Source organism: Thalassophryne amazonica, chromosome 8, assembly GCF_902500255.1.
Source record: "Thalassophryne amazonica chromosome 8, fThaAma1.1, whole genome shotgun sequence".
Taxonomy (NCBI): Eukaryota; Metazoa; Chordata; class Actinopteri; order Batrachoidiformes; family Batrachoididae; genus Thalassophryne; species Thalassophryne amazonica.
Window position 1 is genome coordinate 75,544,878 of NC_047110.1, and position 21,027 is coordinate 75,565,904.

Consider the following 21,027-nt stretch of genomic DNA (forward strand, 5'->3'; position numbering starts at 1 on the left):
CTATGCCTGTCTGTGGGCATGTTGAAATATATTTGTAGGTGTGAAATGTTGTTTATTTCCTGGTGCTGCTAATATTGGCTAACCCAAAAAATGTTGCTAACAACAATGACTGGCTACAGTGCGCTACAAATCGAGTGGTAAATTAAAACACTAATGTAACTTCTGTGCCATCGGTTCTTCTCTTTGGTGGACTGAATGTTTTTTGTAGCACTTTGTACTGCAGACTCGTGAAGATGTCTAGCTAATTTTCTGACTTGCCGCTCATTCATCGGAACACCCATTTCAATGTCTGATACATCACAAATAAAAATAAAAAAAAAATCACAAATAACTCATATGTACGTATGTGTTAGTTTTTGTCATGTACAAATCCTTTTCTCGTCCATTAAATGTGTTCCTTGTCACCTGATGACAGCTGATGTCTGGCGTGTCTGTCGGAAAGTTGTGTGCATGTTCAAATTTTAAACATATATCAGACAGAGAACTTTCCCAATGGCTGCACATTTGTTTTGTCCTGCACTTGTTTGTAGTTTGCCAGTGGATGTCCAGTCAATGTTAAGATGGTTTTTCATGTCAGCAGCAGAAAAAAACAGAATTCTGTCTGCCGCAGCAGACTGCAAGAGGTGACATGGCAAGAGGTGACATTCAATGGTAATGATATGGACAATCATTTACTTCATTCAAACATTTTGTATAGCATCATATTAAAAGCTGGCTCTGATAGCAGCTTAAATATTAACTTTTTGTGAGGTTATAAATGAATTATTTTCTGAAATATCACATACATTATTCCTAGCTGTTTAAAACAAGAAGACTCTCTGCACTTAAATAATACGTTTCCTGCTGTCCATTTTTTTCCTAATTAAAAATAAAGCATCCATTTGCCACAGGAGGTGGAATTTTCACATCAACCTCTCACTGAACACAATGGAACATCCAGTTTGTCCTTGCCTTTGACTGCCAACATGTGAAGGCAATTTTATCTGTTATCTGTTTATCTTCTCTTTGCGTTCAGAAGTGCGACACACCAGCACACCAGTCAGTGTTTGTCCACTCATTCCATCAGAGCCCAAAATCCACAAAAATCAACACAGATGATTTTTGCTGCAGGACAAATTATTAATAAAATCTGTTCTAATCAGTTTATTCAATCTGTCAGAGTGCGTGACTCTTTGTCACGACTCTCAGACTGCAAACTTGTAAACTGACATGTGACTACTACCAGCACACACTGATGATGTCGTCGGATGCAGAAGAGATGAGGAAAAACATTGAGAAAACTCATTACTTTTGCTTTTTACGATCTGTTGGGGTCCCAAAATTATTTCATTTTAGGTGGGCATTTAGTCAATTTTAATAAAAATGAGCAGCACAGTGGCTTAGTGGTTAACACTGCTGCCTCACAACAAGGTCATGGGATTGCTTCCCACCTGGGGGCTTTCTGTTTGGAGTTTGCATGTTCTTCCCGTGTTCGTGTGGGTTCCTCCATGTGCTCCGGCTTCCTCCCATTCAAAAGACATATATGTTTGGTGATTTGGTAACTTTAAATTGACTGTACATGTGAGTCTCTTTGTCTGTCTATATGTGGCCCTGCAATAGACTGACATCCTTTCCAGGGTGTACCCCGCCTCATGCTCTATGACTGCTAGGATAGGCTCCAGTCCCCCGTGACCGTTAACTGGAGTAAGCGGGTATAGAAAATGAATATATACATAAGAAATATAGTTTGTATGTATTATAGTGTTATAATAAAATACACAATGGATTTTTCCAGCAAAATGTGTTTTAATATACCTTTAAGATGTAATTGACAGAAATAAGTTTGGTTGTCAAACAATGTCATTTCTTTCAGGCTTCTAATTGGCCAGCATGGCTATATGGTTAGGGTTATATCGCCACCTGTTACTTTGGCAGTCTCTTGAGAGTATCTTGATGTTTTTAGTGTTTCACTTACTTTTTAAAACAGTGCTTGTGTGGATGACATTTTTTTAAAGGTGGAAAATACCTGTGCACATGTGTAATTGGCCTCATAATTATGAAAGTAAATAAATGACACAGCTATGACAAAAAAAAAAAAAAAAAAAAATAGTGCTGTGAGCTCATCACTTCATTCAGTCTGCATTTTATTAACTTTGCCAATGAAATTTTTGCCCCTGTTTGTTTATCTATTTATGAACAGCTTGGAGCCCAAAACGTTTCATATATCATTATGGAATTTTTACTGAAGATTCATATCCTAAAGGGAAGAAGTGATTGAATTTTCAAGGTCATAAGTCAAAGGTCAAAGTCAGGAAAAATCTTGGAAAAATTCCTATTTTTAACACTGAATTAATTTTCAAAAATTCACAACTCTGTCACAAAAGAACCAGAACCAGATTACAGATTCTGTGGCCATTTAAATTTAACATGGAAAACCCCATTTAATGTATATTTTACATTATATCTTAATCAAACGTGCCCTAATCACTCTCATATTTGAAAGTGACATGTAGACTGGCACTCGCTATCACCTGACAAAGTTTGATCCAGATCTGATCCAGATTACAGATTTTGTGGCCATTTAAATTTAACAATGAAAACCCCATTTGGTGTACATTTTGCATTATATCTCAATCAAACATGCCCCAATCACTCTCATATTTGAAAGTGATGTGCATACTGGCACTCACTATCACCTGACATAGTTTGATCCAGATGTGATCCAGATTGTGGATTTTTGGACATTTGAATTTAATACTGAAAACCCCATTTGGTGTACATTTTGCATTATATCTCAATCAAAAGTGCCTCAATCACTCTCATTTGTGACAATGAGGTGCAAACTGGCACTCTCATTGAATAGACTAAGTTTGATCGGCATTTGATCCGTATTGCAGATTTAGCAAATATTTGATATTAACATTGAAAAGTCCTTTTGATCTATATTTTGTATTATATTGTTGCTTATGGAAAACCACTTCTAACAAGAATTTGACCTTGAAAATTTTTTTATCCAAGGTAAAATTTGTGGAATTGGAAACTAGTGTTGGTGGAGGTTTGCACTCTATGAGCGCAGTGCTCTAGTTTTTATTTTGTTAAAAGGTTTTCTAGTCAAATTAAGAACAGTGCACTCTTACATCATGCCTCAGCAGAAATGAATATTTCAATTCTCAAAGCTCTTAGCACATTTTCTAACTGGCCCACTTGAAAAATTATGCATATTAATCTTGGGCTCTTCTAACCACATTCTTACGCATTCACATTTAGAAATTAAAAAAAAAAGTTGACAATGAGCTGAGTGAGTGATGAAGCTGACCAAATAGTAGCAGCATAAATCTCCAGCCGTCAGCGCCACACCTCCACGTACACACATTTGGATACAGTTATGATTTTACCGTGTTTGCGTATATGAGCCTAATTTATTAGAATCAAACACCATCAAGTTTATTTACAAGCCGGTTCTGGTGAGCTGCCAGTGAAGCCATTAAGTGCATTGTTGGAGAGTGTTTATGCCGTCAAATACACAATCGTAATTGTGAGTGGAGAGGGGACGGAGTGATTCTCAATGAGGTGATTATCAGCGTGCAGGTTATTGTGCTATTTCAGCACGACGTGTAAATCTGCATCACACTGTCAATCACAGTGTCGGCTGACAGCAAAGTGACGACGTGTGAGGTGAAGGAAAGAGGTGTAAAAGTGAAGCACGGGACGAGATACAAGAGAGCAGAGGAAGTAAAATAACTGTGCACGAGAGCCAAAGGAATAGAAGCTGTATTATAAAAGGAATAACTAGTCCAAGTTAGAGACACAAGACTTTCTCCATTCTGTCTCAACATGTTTTCCCCTTCAATCAATTACTTCTTCTTAGCTTTCTTTCTATTTTTGGTCAGTGTAATTGGATTATTATTGTGTTTTTATAATCATGCACATCATACCTGATGTTCAGTGCCTTTTTTGCCTTTTTTTAATGCAATAATGAAAATAGAATTTCACAAATTAAAAGTATAATCACACAAATCAGTGTAGACTCTCCTTTATACCCGGTGCAAAGCAGTGCTAAACAGTGCACAGTAAGTGCCATTGCTAGTTTCCAACCACTGCATTTGCCATTTTCATACTCAACCCTCCCATTATGTAATGAGCAAATGGACTTGCACTCATCTGTGGACCATTGGTAGTGCAGCAGATAACAGAATATTTACAGAGGAATCCCTCAAATGGTGACACAAGCACCAAATTTGACAAACGCACACCTTAGATATTACTCTTTTGAAAAAACAGACGGGCCACTTGAATTTTCAATAGGCGGCCACGTAGGGTTCAATTAAGAATTACATAGGGGTAAAAATATAAAAATGCTCCAGTCATATTGAAAATTATACCACATTATTTGTCTGATTGTAAAGATTCCAAAAAGGTATAGTTTGGACTATCTATGACTGAATTCTATAGAGTTATGGGGTAACTTTCACCACCATTCTTAAGGTTTTTAGCCCATAACTCCATAACATTCAGTCAGAGATAGTCCAACCTCTACCTTTTTGGAATCTTTATGATCAGACAAATAATGTGGTATAGCTTTCAATATGATTGGAGCATTTTTATATTTTAACCCCTGTGTAATTCTTCAATTGACCCCTACATGGGTGCCTATTGAAAATTCAAGTGGCCCATCGGTTTTTTCAAAAGAGCATTGTCTAAGGAGAATTTGTGCTGGATTTGGTGCTTGTATCACCATGTGAAGTATTGTTTCAGTTATTTTCTGCACTATGGATGCACTAGTCTTAAAATGTTGTGTGGCCATGTGCAATGTTCGTGCTTTGTTGCCCTGAGGCAGCAGAAAAGTGCCATAACTTTAAATGATATAATAATAGCAAAGTAAATGTAACTTTAAATGAATAAAACTGTAATAATAGGTTTGTACCATATTTTATATTGTTTTTCTTCCACCCTGGGTTTGCAGAAAGGGAATACCAAGATAAGATTGGCCATGGTGTGGTCCATAAGTGTGTGCGTGTCTGTGTGTGTGTGTGTGTGGGTGTGGGGGGGGGGGGGTATATAGGGGAAATCAGGTGGTCAGAGCTGGAAGAATATGATGGTGTTCCTGTCAGTGATTACTTGCATGCTTTGGTTGCGGTTTCCTCGCCAGAAAACCTCTCACTTGTTTCTCCTACACATTCCACTATCTAAATTGCAATGCATCAGCTTGGCAATGACAGATGTCAATGTGCTTTTCTGTCAACTCAGATTGTGCCCTGTATAAACAGCAAAGTGAGGCTGGACACACCATAAATGCCGTTGCAGTGTTTTTAACTAATGTGCTGCAGATCGACAAGATAGGGCCCTGCAACTTCTGCAGTTTGTTTGTTGTCAACAGGTCATTATGCAAATAGATTCTTTCAATTTGTGTCTGAAATTTTATTCATCCCTTTACTTCCTCAAATCCTACAGATAAGGACTCATACACGAATGCCTAATAAAAATGAGAAAGCTTGGGACCGGGGGCTAAGTAAGCAGTGCACCGGTTTAAGCGTCATTTACCACAGCTCAATAACAACCCTCTACCCGACACACCTGGTCACACAAAGTGACACTCGCTGTCCTCTGAGGATGTCCACAAGCGCACGCACGGCATATCTCGTTTCATCTTACGGCCGCTTTAACCAGACATGTTCCGTCCCCACTCCACTATCTTAGTGGTGACAGATGCATTTATGTAATGGTTCTGATAGGTATTGATTCATGAGGGAGGCAGAGCCAGTTAAGAAGCAGAGAAAAATGAGATTTCAAAATCAACATGGCTGGAGGGGTTTGGTGTGGAGATGACGCCTAACAAGAGGCTGAGTGACGCAGAGGAAGGGAAAGATGTGAAGAGAGGTCAGCGGTGACGCCAGCAAGAAAAACACGTGGACGGGCTGCCACACTGCAACGCAAGTTAATCCACAAATACACACAGCGATGTTATTTTCCGTTGCAAATAGTACAAGAAAGCACCGGGACTGAAGGAAAACTGTATTTCTATGCAGTGTGTTGGGACGGGCATGATCACATATGTGTATATATAAGTGTGTGTGCGCATGTGTGTGACCTTGGCTTGGCCCACTGGTAAAGTGGAGCGCCAGGAGAGTGAGTGTGTGAGCAGCCAAGCGTTCTCCCTCAGATTAGCAGGCTTTATTACTACCACCAACCAGTGGCCTGACAAATCCTCTTATTTCATTTTACCTTCCTTTACCTCTCCCTTGCTCTGTTTTCCTCATGCTTTCCCCTCCTCCTTTTATTCCTCTACCACCTCCACCTTCGTTTCTCCTGATTCTCCAGTAGCTTGCACCTTGCACCCTGCCCTGCTTACTCAGACTTCTTTATGTATGCAAATCTATCCGTGAGTTTCCAACGCTGTCACCGTCGCTGCCCAAAATACTTCCACGTCTTTGCGTGGACATTAAGAACAATATCCACTAGATGGCACTGCAGGCTGTCTGGAACATTTCTAAGAAGATCAAATGGCAACAGTCGATAAAGTCGGTAATATTTCTACCATAAAAGAAACAAAAAAGTAGGCATCAGTGGAGACGAAAGTGGCCTGTGTGGCCATTAAATATTTCTTGACAAGATTATATCCTGATACTCGTCAAAATATTCCGCCAATGTTCTTTGTGTCATTTTGCTTTAAGGTTGTATGTTGCTTGAACTTTGGCTCCACTGCTCTCATTATTACTAGTGGTATTGCTCTGTTTCATCCATATTTGCAAGCTTTCAGAAAACAGACACAAATACAGGTGAAATGTACACAGCGTGCAGACAGAAAGTTCCGTATCCGCATTTAACATTGACCATAAACAAGCTCTTAAGTGGGGTTCTTGCTTTCACAAACTGTCAAGATCTATCAGCCGTACCGCTACAAACGTCTTGTCAGTCCTTGGCCACCCACCACGTAATCACAATGCCTTTACTGCAGCATAACAATATCATAGCAGACCGCCATGGCCTCAGGTAGACCTGACAAAACATTAGAGGATCACCACGAATTGTCACGTCATCAATATGAAATGTCATAAATATGCTACAATGCCAACACATGCAATGATGTATAAAGACATTGACAAGGCGCCATCACAATGCAGCTGCAGCTTGAATGTCATGGGTAAAAGCACGCCAAATAGTCTATCAGTACAGGGCATGTTACATATTTTTGTCATTATGAAATAAGGACAATGATTATGAGTAGTGGTTGCTGCTGCGGGCTGCAGTTGAAAAGGAAGAAAGTCTACTTTCACATGATCTTGACAACATGTTGGCGGTTCCTCAGTGGTGTCCGGTGGGTTGTGGCATTTGTGGCCATTTATTTTCAACCTTGAATATTCATGACTCAGCAAAACGCTATCATGAAACCCCCAAGAAATTAAGTGGGTTCCCATTACCCTCCAAATTGTGCAATTTGAAAATAGAAAATATGCTTAATGGAAACATGTAGAAGAACGTTCTTTTGGCTTCTCATATTTTTTCCACTAGAGATCGCTACAGAAAGTCCGAGATGGATTTGCATGTTGGTTTAGCACAAGTTTTACGCCTGATGCCCTTCCTGATGCAACTCCATACTACATGGAAACTCAGCATGGATGGTGTTGAACAAGTGCAGTAACTGCTTGGCCACCACGTTGGCACCTAATGGAAACACGTGTATTTTGAAAAACTCTTAACTCTCAAAGTTTTTTCAGTCTTATGAGGCAGTTTTTCAGACTATTTGAAAAAGGCTAATTTTGCAAAACTGTAATGGAAGCACTTTTTCACTATTACAGGTCATATGATGTACAGAAAGAGTCATATGACATTCTAACATCAACATGTGGATGGAGTCAAAGTGGGAGAGCTTGGTAAACCTCTTAAGAGATAATGTCACCATTATGGAAATACTGGAATAAGAAAAACACACACACAAACAAAAAGGCAACATTTAGCTGGACTTACCCATCCCACTGCAGTGACTATTGGAATTACAGTTCTTGCAAGATCCTCACTGGAGTGGCAGTTATCGCGAGAGGGCAAAAAGAGTCGTATTCCGTCACTCATTAGAAACGCTGTGATGTCACTCTTGCTTTTTCTTGACATTCTGAAAAAAACAGCTAAACTTTTGTACAAATCTCTAACAACAACCCAGCTAGTAACACAATGTGACACAACGCAGCACCACTGGGGATAATTTTTGAGCATTAAAAAAAATGTCGCCGCATGTCATTGGGCCTCCCGGCTCGTACCGTCACTTCACGATGTGGTGCAAAACATCAACAGGATTCAGTCTTAGACTAGCTCATGGTTTGAGGCACATCATCTAAAAACATCATGAAGCAGGAAACCTGAGTTATTGTCTTCTATAGTCCCTTCATACCTCCACATCTCTGTTTTCAGCCATCCCCTGCTCCACCTCGCGCTCTGCTCCTCCCGCTCACTCTACAGTGTGATGAATCTGTAGACAGGGGCTAATAATTGTACTTCAGCCCAAGTGCTCATTTTTCTTTGTGTTTGAAAGCTGTGACAGGCAGGAGCTCTTTTTCCTCTCACCCCGTTCTCCCTCTCTTTTCTTTCAGCGCTCATACAATGGCTGAGTAAAATAACTCAGAGTTTACAAGGTCATACTGTCTTTTAGTGAGGACACGCTAGGGATTTGGGGCTGGAAGGATTTGCTCAAAGGTGTCAAGCTAAGACTTCAATAAAAAGAGGGAAAGTTATAAGTCACTTTTCCTCCGCTGGAACTACTCCAGTCCAATCTAAAGAGAAACTATGTGTTTCCACCAGTGGAGCCAAAGCACAGGTATTGGGGATTGTTTTAGTCCTGCCATTAATGGTTGCAGGGTTTGGTGCTTCAGGGACTACTGAGGTGCAGGACAGTGACCCCACAAAGAAATTGTGTAGAGAAAGTACCAGGTACTACTAGTTACCAGTTTTGACCAATGGAATGTGCAGGTACCATGCAGTGGAAAAGCATGATTTATAAGCCACAATTTGGAATTGTGTCTTGAACTTTTTGAGAAAGTAGAAACCAATTACGAGGTCTATTAGAAAAGTATCCGACCTTATTATTTTTTTCAAAAACCATATGGATTTGAATCACGTGTGATTACATCAGACATGCTTGAACCCTCGTGGGCATGCGAGAGTTTTTTCACGCCTGTCGGTTACGTCATTCGCCTGTGGGCAGTCTTTGAGTGAGGAGGCGCCCACCCTCTCATCGATTTTTTTCATTGTTTAGGAATGGCTCAGACTGCTGCTTTGTTTGATCAAACTTTTTTCAAAACTGTAAGGCACAACTGAGTGGACACCATTCGATAAATTCAGCTGGTTTTCGGTAAAAATTTTAAAGGCTAATGAAAGATTTTGGTGTGTAACTGTCGCTTTAAGGACGGCCCACGGTGCCTGACGGCGATCTGCGCTTCAAGGCGGCAGCGTCTCGCCGTTTCAAGTTGAAAACTTCCACATTTCAGGCTCTGTTAACCCAGTAAGTCGTCAGAGAACAGAGAACTTTCAGAAGAAGTCGGCATGAGGAGTTTATTCGGACATTCCATTGTTAACGGACATTTTGTAATGAAAGAACATGCGGGCAGAGTCGCATGTCGGGCCGGACCCGACCGCGGGGGGCCGCGACAGGAAAAACACCTCCATTGGAAACCTTAACGGGCAAGTTGGAACATGCCCAAGCTGTTAAACAATTTCTCAGTTACTCAGTTGTTGAAAGCCATCAAAAGCCGCCTGAATTTTACAAATGGTTTTCAACACGGAGGTGTTTTTCCTGTCGCGGCGCACACAGATTCGCCGAGTCGTCACGGAAACGACTCGGCGAATTTGCGCGCATGTCTTTCATTAAAAAATGTCCTTAAACAGTGGAATGTCCGCATAAAGTCCTCAAGCCGGCCTCTTCTGAATCTTCTCTGTTCTCTCACGACGTCCTGGGTGAATTAAGCTTTAAATTAGGATGTTTTCAGGTCGAAACAGGCCGACGACGGCGCCTGGAAGTGCTGCAGGACGTCCCGGTCCGTGGGAAGTCCTTACACCGACAGAAACACCCCATAATCTCTCATCAGCCGTTAAACTTTTCACCGAAAACCAGCTTCATTTCTCGAATAGTATCCACTCGGATATTCCTCACAGATCCAGAAAAAACTTTGATAAAGCAACGCGCGCCGTCTGGAGCAGCGTGTGAAACAAAGGAATTCAGCCGAGACGCCGGACCACATCTCACTCAAGGCCTGCCCACAGGGAAATGACGTCACCGACACGCGTGAAAAAAGTCACGCATGCGCACGAGGGTTCAAGCATGATTGGTGTAATCGCATGTCAATCAAATCCATATAGTTTTTTTTTTTTTTATAAAACTGCCGGTTAGTTTTATAAGATACCTCATATATTCTTCTGTTGTTCACTGCTGGCTTTTATTCCCCGTGGGCCGCAGGCCCAAAGGCGGATTATGTCATAGCGATTTCTGTCCTTCTGTCCCAAAAAGGGTATAAGCATTCTGAAATCAACTCCTCTCACATTTTTAGTAGGAATTTCATGTAACTTGGTACAAATCCTTGTTATAGTTTGATAATATGCATAATGTAATATTGTACAATACTGACACATTTTGGCAGAGTTACGGCAAACCTACCAAACAAACCTAGACACTGCCAGTTAGATGAGTTTGTGCCTGCATTCTGAAAACAACTTCTCTCACCTTTTTAAGAGGAATTTTGGGAAACCTGGAACAATTCCTTGAAATGTTATCAAAATGTAGCAAGTACTTGTATCAAAGCAGCATTTGCCAGCAGGGGATATTGTGTTCTTAGAGCACTCTTGTTATGTTTTGTGTCATCGATCCTTATGCACTTCAAACTTTGTATTTTCCTTACTGCAGTGGTGTGGTCAACATGGCTTATTTTATTTATTAGTATTTTATTTCTCTGTTTTTGGAGTTGTTCTGGAGGTGAATAAATTGGATTAGAGTTTTTAAGCAGCAGGTTTTGCATAATCCTGCTAACAGACAAATATCACTGAATACATGACCTCCTAGGCAGAGGAAATATATAGGAATATTTTTTTAATTCTGCAAAAGTACAGCTGTTTTATCACTATTATTATTATTATTATTAGTAGTAGTAGTAGTAGTAGTATATCTACTAATTAAATGCACTGGGGTATGGGGAAATGATAAGCTAGTGTTTGTTTTGCCCACAAAATTATGAGTGCTAAAAAAATGATTGCAAGCAAAGCACATGTGTACGTACTGAAATAAATAATATTTTCATCGACCCTACAGTCCTACTTTATGAAAATTGATCAGCAGTTTTAATCGCACTGTCATCCTCCAAAGAGAGATGGAAATGGGGGCAGGGGAGAACAGAGAGAAAGACTTTATTGCCTGCTGTAGTTAGATGGTAAATTTCCTCCTGGCAGATATTTATCGAGTTAGTTGAGTCTAGAGAGAGCTTTAACATTGATTGTGATCATTAAATATATCCGCTCAAAATGGCAACACGGCGTTCCCTCAGTCAATGGAGCCAATAGGAGCAGAACAAAAGCATAATCAAATCAATCGTCTCATAATTATTCTGTGAGAGGTGAAATTAATCACGAGAAGAAATAAAAACAATAATGGAAAATGAAATGGTCAGTCATAAACAATTACAACCCAAATGAAATAAAGTCAGTGGAGGGAGGAAAAAAATCAACTGTAAATTCAACTAATTAAAATAACATTCTAATGTATATTGGTTATTGGGGTTACACAGGCTTTCAGTTATTATATCGATTTAAACTGTTATCACAAGAGTGAGAGATGCACAGAGATAAAGAGACACTGTGTGTGTGTGTGTGTGTGTGTGTGTGTGTGTGTGTGTGTGTGTGTGTGTGTGTGTGTGTGTGTGTGTGTGTGTGTGTGTGTGTGTGTGTGTGTGTGTGTGTGTGTGTGTACATTAGTCAAAGTATCAAGGTCCTCCTCCTCTCATCCCTGCTCGCTGAGAGGAAGTGTACCTTATTGATTAGCTATCAGATGATTCCGATAGAGCCTGATCGATAGGACTTTGTATGAAAGCAAAGCAAGACCCCTCCTCTTCCCTCAGGCACATAGCTGTGGATCTGCCACTGCAGTCCGTAGACGCACATGTATGAGGAGCTGCCGTCCACTCAGTCATTCTGTTCTCCCAAAGATGGATACGTAAAAACTGCAAGAGAAGGTGAATTTGATGTTGTTTCTACCCACCGCTGACAGAATTCAGTGTTTGGTGTGTATGTGGAAACATGCACCAGATAGTTTTGAATATTTTTCTGATAAATAAGTCATTGGGACTAGACAAGTGATGCTGTGAAATAACATCTTGCTGGAGCAAAAAGATTAAAAAATAATAATAATTTAAAAAAGGATTCAATACATTTGTCATCAGCATCACATTTCAAAGCATTAACACACACACACACATACATATATATATATATATATATATATATATATATATATATATATATATATATATATATACATATATATAAGTAGAGACAGAACTTGATGTAAATTAATTAAAACTATAAAAGCCAGGACTTGAACCCTTTGGTATAATACCTATAAATAATCAGTTTCATTGCCAGTTTTTTCAGACAATTTCAGGGGAAGGATACATGAACATTTCCAAGTCACTGAATATGTCTTGGACTTTATTTACATCAGTTATGAAGAAATACAAGCAGTATGGCACTCTATGGTAAATCTGTATGGAGTCGATAGTTCTCAAAAACTGAGTGGCTGTGCAAGAAGGAGAAGAGTGAAGAAAGCCACCAAGACACCCAGAAGAAGTTTTAGGCCTATGATCGGAGAAATTGTGCATAGTGTATGTTTTACATTTTGTATCACCAGTTATACAGCTTCATGATGAAGTGGTATAGAGGAGGATTTTCTTTCACCAAAACATAAAATCTACACTTGCATCTCAGATGAACCTTCTGGCAAATTGTAGCTGAACCATCAGATCTTCTTTTTAAGAACATCCTCCACTAAACAGTTGTACAAAAGAGTTTATTTATTTACTGTACATTCATGATGTTTTTACTCTTACACTAGCTATATTTTCACTTTTTTATTTTCTGATTTTATTTTAAGAGCAGAAGTTAGGTAAAGTCCTCTGGGCATAAACGTCTTTCGTGTTGTGGAGCTTTGCAAAGTGTTTCTGCACAGTGACTTTTGCAGGGCAAAATAAAGTCTGCCTGAATTACCTTTGGTCCCACTCCAAATAGAATTAAACAAACTCTATCACAGTGTTAAATCAACTCTATCATGCTGTGAATGACTCACACTATAATAGAGTTTCTTGGAGTGGGATCCATTGTAGTCCCTATAGAGTGCATTTTACTCTGCAAAGTTTGCTGTGTCTGTGTGTGTGGACATGTGTTACCTGTAACATGTAATATGTTTGTATTTGTCCTTTCCAGGCATTTTTCATTTTGCAAGATGTTTTTTGATGCAACTAACTGATGTAGGTGCTTTGTGTATATGTAAACATTTTCTGCATTTGTTTGCGTTGCCTTCATCTGGAAGTGTTGTGGCCCCAATCAGCTGCTGTAAGACCCAGATCAGCACCACGGACAGCAAATAATGAACTTTTTTTTCACATTTAAATGGTGATTCAACTAAAAGGGCCAAGTTCCTGTTCAGTGTGGATAAAATGCATCGCTCACTTTTGCAGCTGATATCATCTGTGGGTCCATGTGACACACCTGCTGCTGCTGCGTCAGTGTAAGCGTGTGTCGTGTATCTCTCCCCTGCACATCCTGTGCTGTGAACGCAAAGCAGCAAGGCACCTGTGCTTTCGATTAAAAGTGAACAGGATGCTGGTATCAGTTTTTCTGCATAGACCGGGGACGTGGTGAGTGTCAAACCGAATGTTTGTGACCTGTCAGTGGAAAACGCAGACTGTGTGGGTTGGAACGGAGGTGGACGTATTGTGCTGCTCTGCTGAAGGCAAGAGTCACACTATCAGGCAGCCGATGAGGCATATGTGAGGGTGCAGGTCAGCAGTGGGATTGGTTGGTTGATCAGTTTATCTGTTCACTCTGACTCGGATCACACAAACAAAGCAGAGACAGAAAGTATTTATTATTGTATTAAGTGGGTCATTGTAACTGCTGTGCAGTGCTAATGGCCTGTTAGTACACATGCATTTTTCTTCTCAGAAACCGTCCTACTTAGTCAGAGTTCAGCTTCTCAGCTCCCTACATAAATACCTCCCCCTAATGGCCTGCAGATTAATATACTTCTACTTTCTGTTTCTAAAAGAATCACACAGATGTGCTGTGAAACAGTCTTTTTTTTATTGAATGTTCTCTTTTTTTCTTTCCAGATATCGCAACACTGGAATGCTGATGTTTCTGCGGCACCCAGACTGCCATAAAGCACAACGTCTCAAAGCGTCCCAACAGCGTCTTCAGGGCAACCAATCAAGCAAACCCCAGAGCCAGAGCTACACAATCAAATGACGGCGATTTATAAACAAACAAACAAAAAACTATTAAAAAAACACACCCCAAAAATATGAAACTTAAAGTCACTCACAGATTTTGAAGAGAAGAAACACATAAATTGGAGATACTGGACTCTGGAAACAAGATTTTCAAACCATCTGCACTTGCTATATCATCCTATGAATATCTCCAACTTGTATCTACGACTTGTCAGAGTGCAGATTATTAATTTATAGGTTGAGTCAAATAGCAGACAGGAAAGAATAAACACACATAAGCTCCCCACACCCCTTTAGCACATGCTCAGAATTCAGGATGTTAATATTTGTACAGAAAATGCATAAGGACATTATTAAAAACTTAGATAATTGCAGAATAATGTATATAGCCATAAGGTCCATATCTCTGGTGTGTTTATATATCCATGAGTGTTACATGCTCATTCATTCTTTTTCTTCAAAGCCCCCAAAAGATTTAGCACAATTATTTATCAACTCTCTGTACTTCAGCAGGAAACATCCACATCTGCGTAGATCTCAACAAGAGGACACAGATTACACAGACGTTAACTGAAAGCTAATATTTGCCATATAGTGCACTACTTGGAATCGGATGTGTATGTCATAACATGCAGTAAACATGTAGTGCAGCAAGATCCGTCATTTTCCACTTTGAACTTGGCTCTTGTAAATGGACAATCCTGAAACAGAGTAGACTGGATACTCACAGACAGAGGGGGACCCTGAATTACCCCCCTCTCCCATTGTAAAGTACCACAGCAGTGCTGAAGCTTTGTTTTATGTAAGAAACGCCTCGTGTACTGTATATGTACTGTGTCCCATCGTGATGTGACTGATCCAGAGGGACTTCTGTGGTTGTGCATTGTAGAATAAAGTTACAGTTTAGTCAACTCATACCTAACTGGTTGTCGACCCACCATACTTAAAAACTCCGTTTGGGAAGTCCCTCCTCCAACTCCTCCTCGAGTTCTGATGGGCTGGCAGACCTGTCCATCACAGGGCCTGGATGCCTGCAGGCCTCTCTGCAATCAGGCGCTCGCTCAGTCCCCACAGGCTGGTGGCGCTGCTGTGGTCCTGTGCCTGGATGGACGGCAGGCAGCGGAAGCAGTTGTTGAAGTACATGCCGCCTAACCCTTCCAGCTCCGGAGCTACAGCACAGTACACAGTGGTGGCTGCCCCCTGTTGCTGTGGACAAAAGAAAACAGACACCAGACTGAGACTACAAGAGAGCCTGCAGGAGGAGAAATCTACTGACACACAGATGAGAGGACGCTGTGTTCTGTCTGGAGCCAAAAACAGAAACCCGAAAGAGATAAGGGGACCAACTGTCCACAAGAAAGACTTGACATGCAGTCTTGCTGTCCTTTCTCTGCAGCCCATGATGACTGTTTCTTACTGAAATGGGAAGCGCTGTACATATCTTTATATACATATATGTATTTATTTCTCTACCTGGTGTGTACAGGACATCCGAGTATATGATGAAGAAAAATGAACATGGACAACATGGACTGGATCCACCAGAGGGACTGTGGCGAATATGAACATATGAATATGTGAATATGTATATTTTATAAAGATGTGTGTTCAGTCGGGTTTTCACAGTTAAGAATGACTTTTGAAAATGATGCAAGTACAATTACAGTATCAATGGCTCTATTTAGATCATAAGTTTGTTTGTTCACAACTGCACAAACAAATGCACACGTTCCCCCTCTGCTTCTTTCTCAGCAAACTCCTGTCTCTTTTTTATTTCTCCAGCTAGATTAAAATACGAGGATCACTCAAGTCTGAACCCAGAAAAGCACTCGTTTCATGTCGACTCAACCTAAGACGCGCTTTAGAACTGAAACAGAATTTGGACACAAACCTAGTAAGTTGTCTAATGCACCCCGTCCCGTCAGGAGGTAATTAGCAGGGATCATCTTAGAGGGAAATTTCTGTGACATTTGAAAATGAAAGTTGAAACGGCAGCAGAATAAACACGTCAGAGAGAATTACACACATAAACCCGACTGCTCAAAGAGGGACCTTTCATGTTGCGGCTCTGACTAAAAGCTGCTGCGACAGCTTCCCCGCAAAGTCTGGGCTGGAGACGACTTCTATACGTCGACATGAAATGGTTCGCCTCTTTATCTTCCACTGGGGGGAGGGGGGTGAGAGGGAACGCTGATGTGACGACTGCGGACCGGCACATATAGCACACGGTACGGCTTTGGCACGCACTCGTATGCACGGCACTCAGACGCGGGCAGGATGCACAAACATACATGCATAATGGGGCTGAGCTGAACGCCAACTGTCTGAACAGCTTGTTAAAGCAGCTGTGAGAACGCTGCACACCAAGTGGAAAACGCCCATTTCTGCTTGCACATGAAAGGTGCAAAAAATATGCAAAGGATGCAAATGCAGTAAAAAAAAACAAACAAACAAAAAAAAACTTTTTCTCATCATCACCCCACATGCGCGCGCGCGTGCGTGCATATGCCGCCTCCTCTGAGCTCTGAGTAAAACTTCCGCCAGGAGGAGCCCTGGTGTATAATGTCGCAGCGGTAGATTGAGTGTGTTTGAAGTGCAGCGTGATGAGAGAGCTGGTAAACAGCAGATGAAAAGGCAGCGTCTCTCTGTGCGCCGCTGTCTGTCTCACCTGCCAGTGGGCCGATAACTTCATCCGCATCACATTCTGCCATATCAAAGTCAGACAAATGCCAAGCCGGCGTCAGTCGCAGGTTCACACACGCTCAGTTTAACTCATCTCCTCCGCTTAGGCCATCTGATTTAACTCATCTGAAAGCTAAAACGCCTTTTAAACTCCACTGAAGATTTGAGCGGTGAAGGTTCTGACTCCCTGACACCCATCCCCCACCCTACTCCCACCCTTGAACTTGGCTGACTTTCACAACAATTTGTTTATGACCAGCTACTAAATACTGATATTAATAAAAACATTTTTTAAGCAACAGCAGTACTGCAATACAGTCTTGTCGCAAGTGGAACAGTTGGGCTATCTTATTGGTGTTTAGCTCATCCTCCTCGCCACTTGACCTTGTGACCTCTGCAGAAGATAAAGCTGATGAGATTAGGCATTAACATGCTCAGCCACCCACCGCAGCCATCTATCATAGGGTGTGCATGCAGATAGGAACTGTTTGAGGCAGTGGGAAAGTGAACAACAGGGGGGTGGGTAGACTTAACGATTACAGACATTAACATGTGCACGCCTAGACATAAGCATACATCTGCACACAGGCTGAAGACTTGGAACAATCTTCATGGAAGATTGGTGTGCAGCGATCACACCTCTGGTGCAACAACCTCTGAAGCTGTAGATTATGCCTGTAAATTAAGGTGTCTACAAACTGATGCACTTTGATTTTTTCTGTCTTCTGTAATTAAATGTGCAACATTTCTTTGTGTATAGCAGCTTTCTGAGAAACATCTGTGATTGTCAGTTGTGGAGTTGCCTTCTGTTACCCAGAGCTGTTGAAGTGAAAGTTGAATCTGAATTTCTGCAAAAATGAAGACTTCAGATTAGAGTTTTTTGATTCTAGACTGGACTAAAGGAAACTTTGGTTGTATGTTAGCTATCGTAAAACACAACTAAACATCAGATGATCCACAGTGTCATGTTCAGATGATATTTAAGCCCTTAATCTTGTTGTATGACTGATGCTACAACAATGTCACAGCCACTGACCAATGCAAGCATGAATATTCCAGGCCACCTATGGCATTTGGACACATTCGTATCGTAGCGTTGGCCAATGTGTCATTCAAGATGACATCAGAATCTCCCCCCCCCCCCCCCCCCACACACACACACACACAGTGATGCTACACAACAAGGCTTCACAGTTTGCAACCGACTGATGAAAGTTTTGACATAAGACAGTTTTAACCCAAAAACGTTACCAGCAATAAAAGCTTTTTTTTTTTTTTTTATTTACTTGGATATGTAATTTTGGATCAGGAGCTCAGTTAGTTAAGGAGTTGGGCTACCAATATGTAGACCTGAGTTCGATTGGCAGTCAGGCTACCTGTCTATGTCCTTGGATGACACTGAGCTTTGTCTGTGTCCATTCATTCATGCATTTGCTCAACCTGATTGTTAAAATTGAGGGTCAAGGGGGGCTGGCGCTTATCCCAACAATCACCGGGCGAGATGTGATGTACACCCTGGACAGGCTATTAGTCTATCACAGGGCTGACAACACATAGACAGACAAAAACATTCACACTCTCACTCACACCTACAGTCAATTTAGAGTCACCAATTTACCTAACGTGCATGTCCCTGGAAGTGGGAGAACCAACACAAACATAAAGAGAACATGCAAACTCGACACAGAGAGGACCAGGTCGGACATGAACCTGGGCTCTCTTTGCTGTGAGGCAATAGTGCTAACCACTAATCCACCGAGTCACCCAGTTGTAAATGGGTAACAGCCTTGGCTGGAAACCAATCATTTGACACAAAGTCATTCCAGCAATACCCAAGGATCCTCCAGGGGCCATTGGTTATAGGATTGAAGTACCAGGACTGTGACAATTTGGACCTCTGTCCCCCCCTCAAAGACAACAGCATTGTGCCCAGCAACCTCATGACTCCAAAAGCTCTTCCTATATCTCTCAACCTCATAAGGTCAGCTCTTAGAGACAAGAATGTCAATGGCGCAATGAGGGCATGCACTAATTCCACAAAGATCACAACATCATCCACAAAGTCAAAGTCAGTGAACCTTTCCTCACAGACAAAGGCACTTAAGCTGCTGGAATCCATGACTGCACCCAACAGTCAGTCACTGAACAGCATAGGAGCCAGAAAACATCCTTGATGAATAATAGAATTCACTGGGAAGAAGTCAGAGACTCTGCTCCCACTCTGCACAGCACTCACAGTACCTGAGCATAGGCCAGGTATGACATCCAGCAATTTATTAGTGACACCGTCAATTTTCAGGATGTCCTTCAAAGAAGTGTTCTCAACCAAATCAAGCACTTTGCAAAAATTAACATTACTGTAATGAAGCTTTGCTGATATTCACATTTACATTTAGTTGGTACTGCAGAAGTAAGCTTCAGTCAATGTTTAATCTGGGTGTGAAACCAGACCGTGCTGGGCACTGAGCAGTCAACAACTGGGACTGACTCCTGTTAAGAATGGAGCAGGTGGCTTTCAGGGACAGGAGAAGCGCTACCACTGCTTGAGGCTGCCTGTCTGTGTCTTTGCACAAGACAATTGATGTGCATTGTCCCAGACCATCTAGCTGTAAATGCACAATGGCTGGGGAAGTAACCTGCAATGGACTGGCATCCCCATCCACGAAGTGTTACAGACTCTTGTCCGCTTCACACTACGGTGTGCAGGGATAAGCACCGGCCAGATGGACCTCAGCTCCTGTGGAAGACTTACTTTAACAAGGAGTAATACCCCTGTAGTTGTTACAATCCAGGTGAGCATCCTTTCCTTTCCAGAAAAGGAAAACAACTCCTTTCTTTCTGTCCTCATGACTTTTTTTAGTTTTGCAATTAAAACTACTTTAGAAGTCAAAAAGTGACATTACTGAACTTGATCAGACCAACTTGCTTATGGATGCTTGACAATGAATTTAGACGTGACTCTGTCACATGAGGCTTGTCTTGGATTTCCTTCAAAAGAAGTACAACCGCTCTGCAGTTACTACACTAACTTAGGGAACAGAGAAAAAGTGGTACACGAACTGCACCATATTTATAAATCTAAAATGATCCTGAACATTAACAGTGAAACATAAAGATGGCAGGACCACAGTAATATATGATGAGCCAAAGGAGCAGGAAGGCACCATCTGAAAGCTGAAAATTTATGGCTTACTCCTGTCTATGCCTGACATCACGAGTTACACCAAAATGCCAAAATGCTGAGAAATGAATACCAATGAGCCTGCAGTTAAACTTGGATAAGATCTATGTCTTCCAATCTCAGCACTGACTCAGTAGGACCTCATGACCTTGCACACAACCTTGTACAGTGTTGCGCAATAACCTCTTGTTGATAAGTGAGCGTATTTAAAAGCAAATCGTGGATCTATGGGAGATGTGATGTTGTTGCATTGACAATAATGTTACTTTGACGTGTTCTGTCTTCATCGTTAAATTTGTACTCAGTCATAGGAGGTTCCTCTCACCCTATGCATGTGAGCCTTCGCCCTCCCACATCTGTAGCTATGACATCGACCTCTCCCTCTGACCTGGATGTAAATAAACCCAGTACTGTAGAGCAGTCTGTTTTTGGCCCGTCCCTGTACATACAAACATGTAAATACAAACAGCTATGCATGCTGAAATCCTAGCAATTCTTTCAGGTACTTTTATAATCCCAAAATTCTCATATGGCATGTGCTGGGAAAAAAAAGAGAAAAATTTTAAAAAAAAATGTAGAATTTAAAAAAAAAAGAAAAAGTGAAAATAAAAAAAAACCCAATAAAAAAAGAGTTGATAATCTTGTCAGGCAATATCCTCTCTTGGACAGTGTGTGTAGAGTCTTCCTGTTTTCTTACTCCTGTGGGTG

General features: G+C 41.1%; 1 long non-coding RNA gene across 1 annotated transcript; it reads right to left on the minus strand.

The window, feature by feature from the left end:
* Positions 1-14,285: 14,285 nt before the first annotated feature.
* On the minus strand, positions 14,286-14,651 carry LOC117515908. The gene is made up of 2 exons (XR_004562253.1): positions 14,535-14,651; positions 14,286-14,501 (listed from the first exon to the last, which is right to left on the minus strand). It is a non-coding gene; the product is annotated as an uncharacterized LOC117515908 (long non-coding RNA).
* Between the last annotated feature and the right edge of the window lie 6,376 nt (positions 14,652-21,027).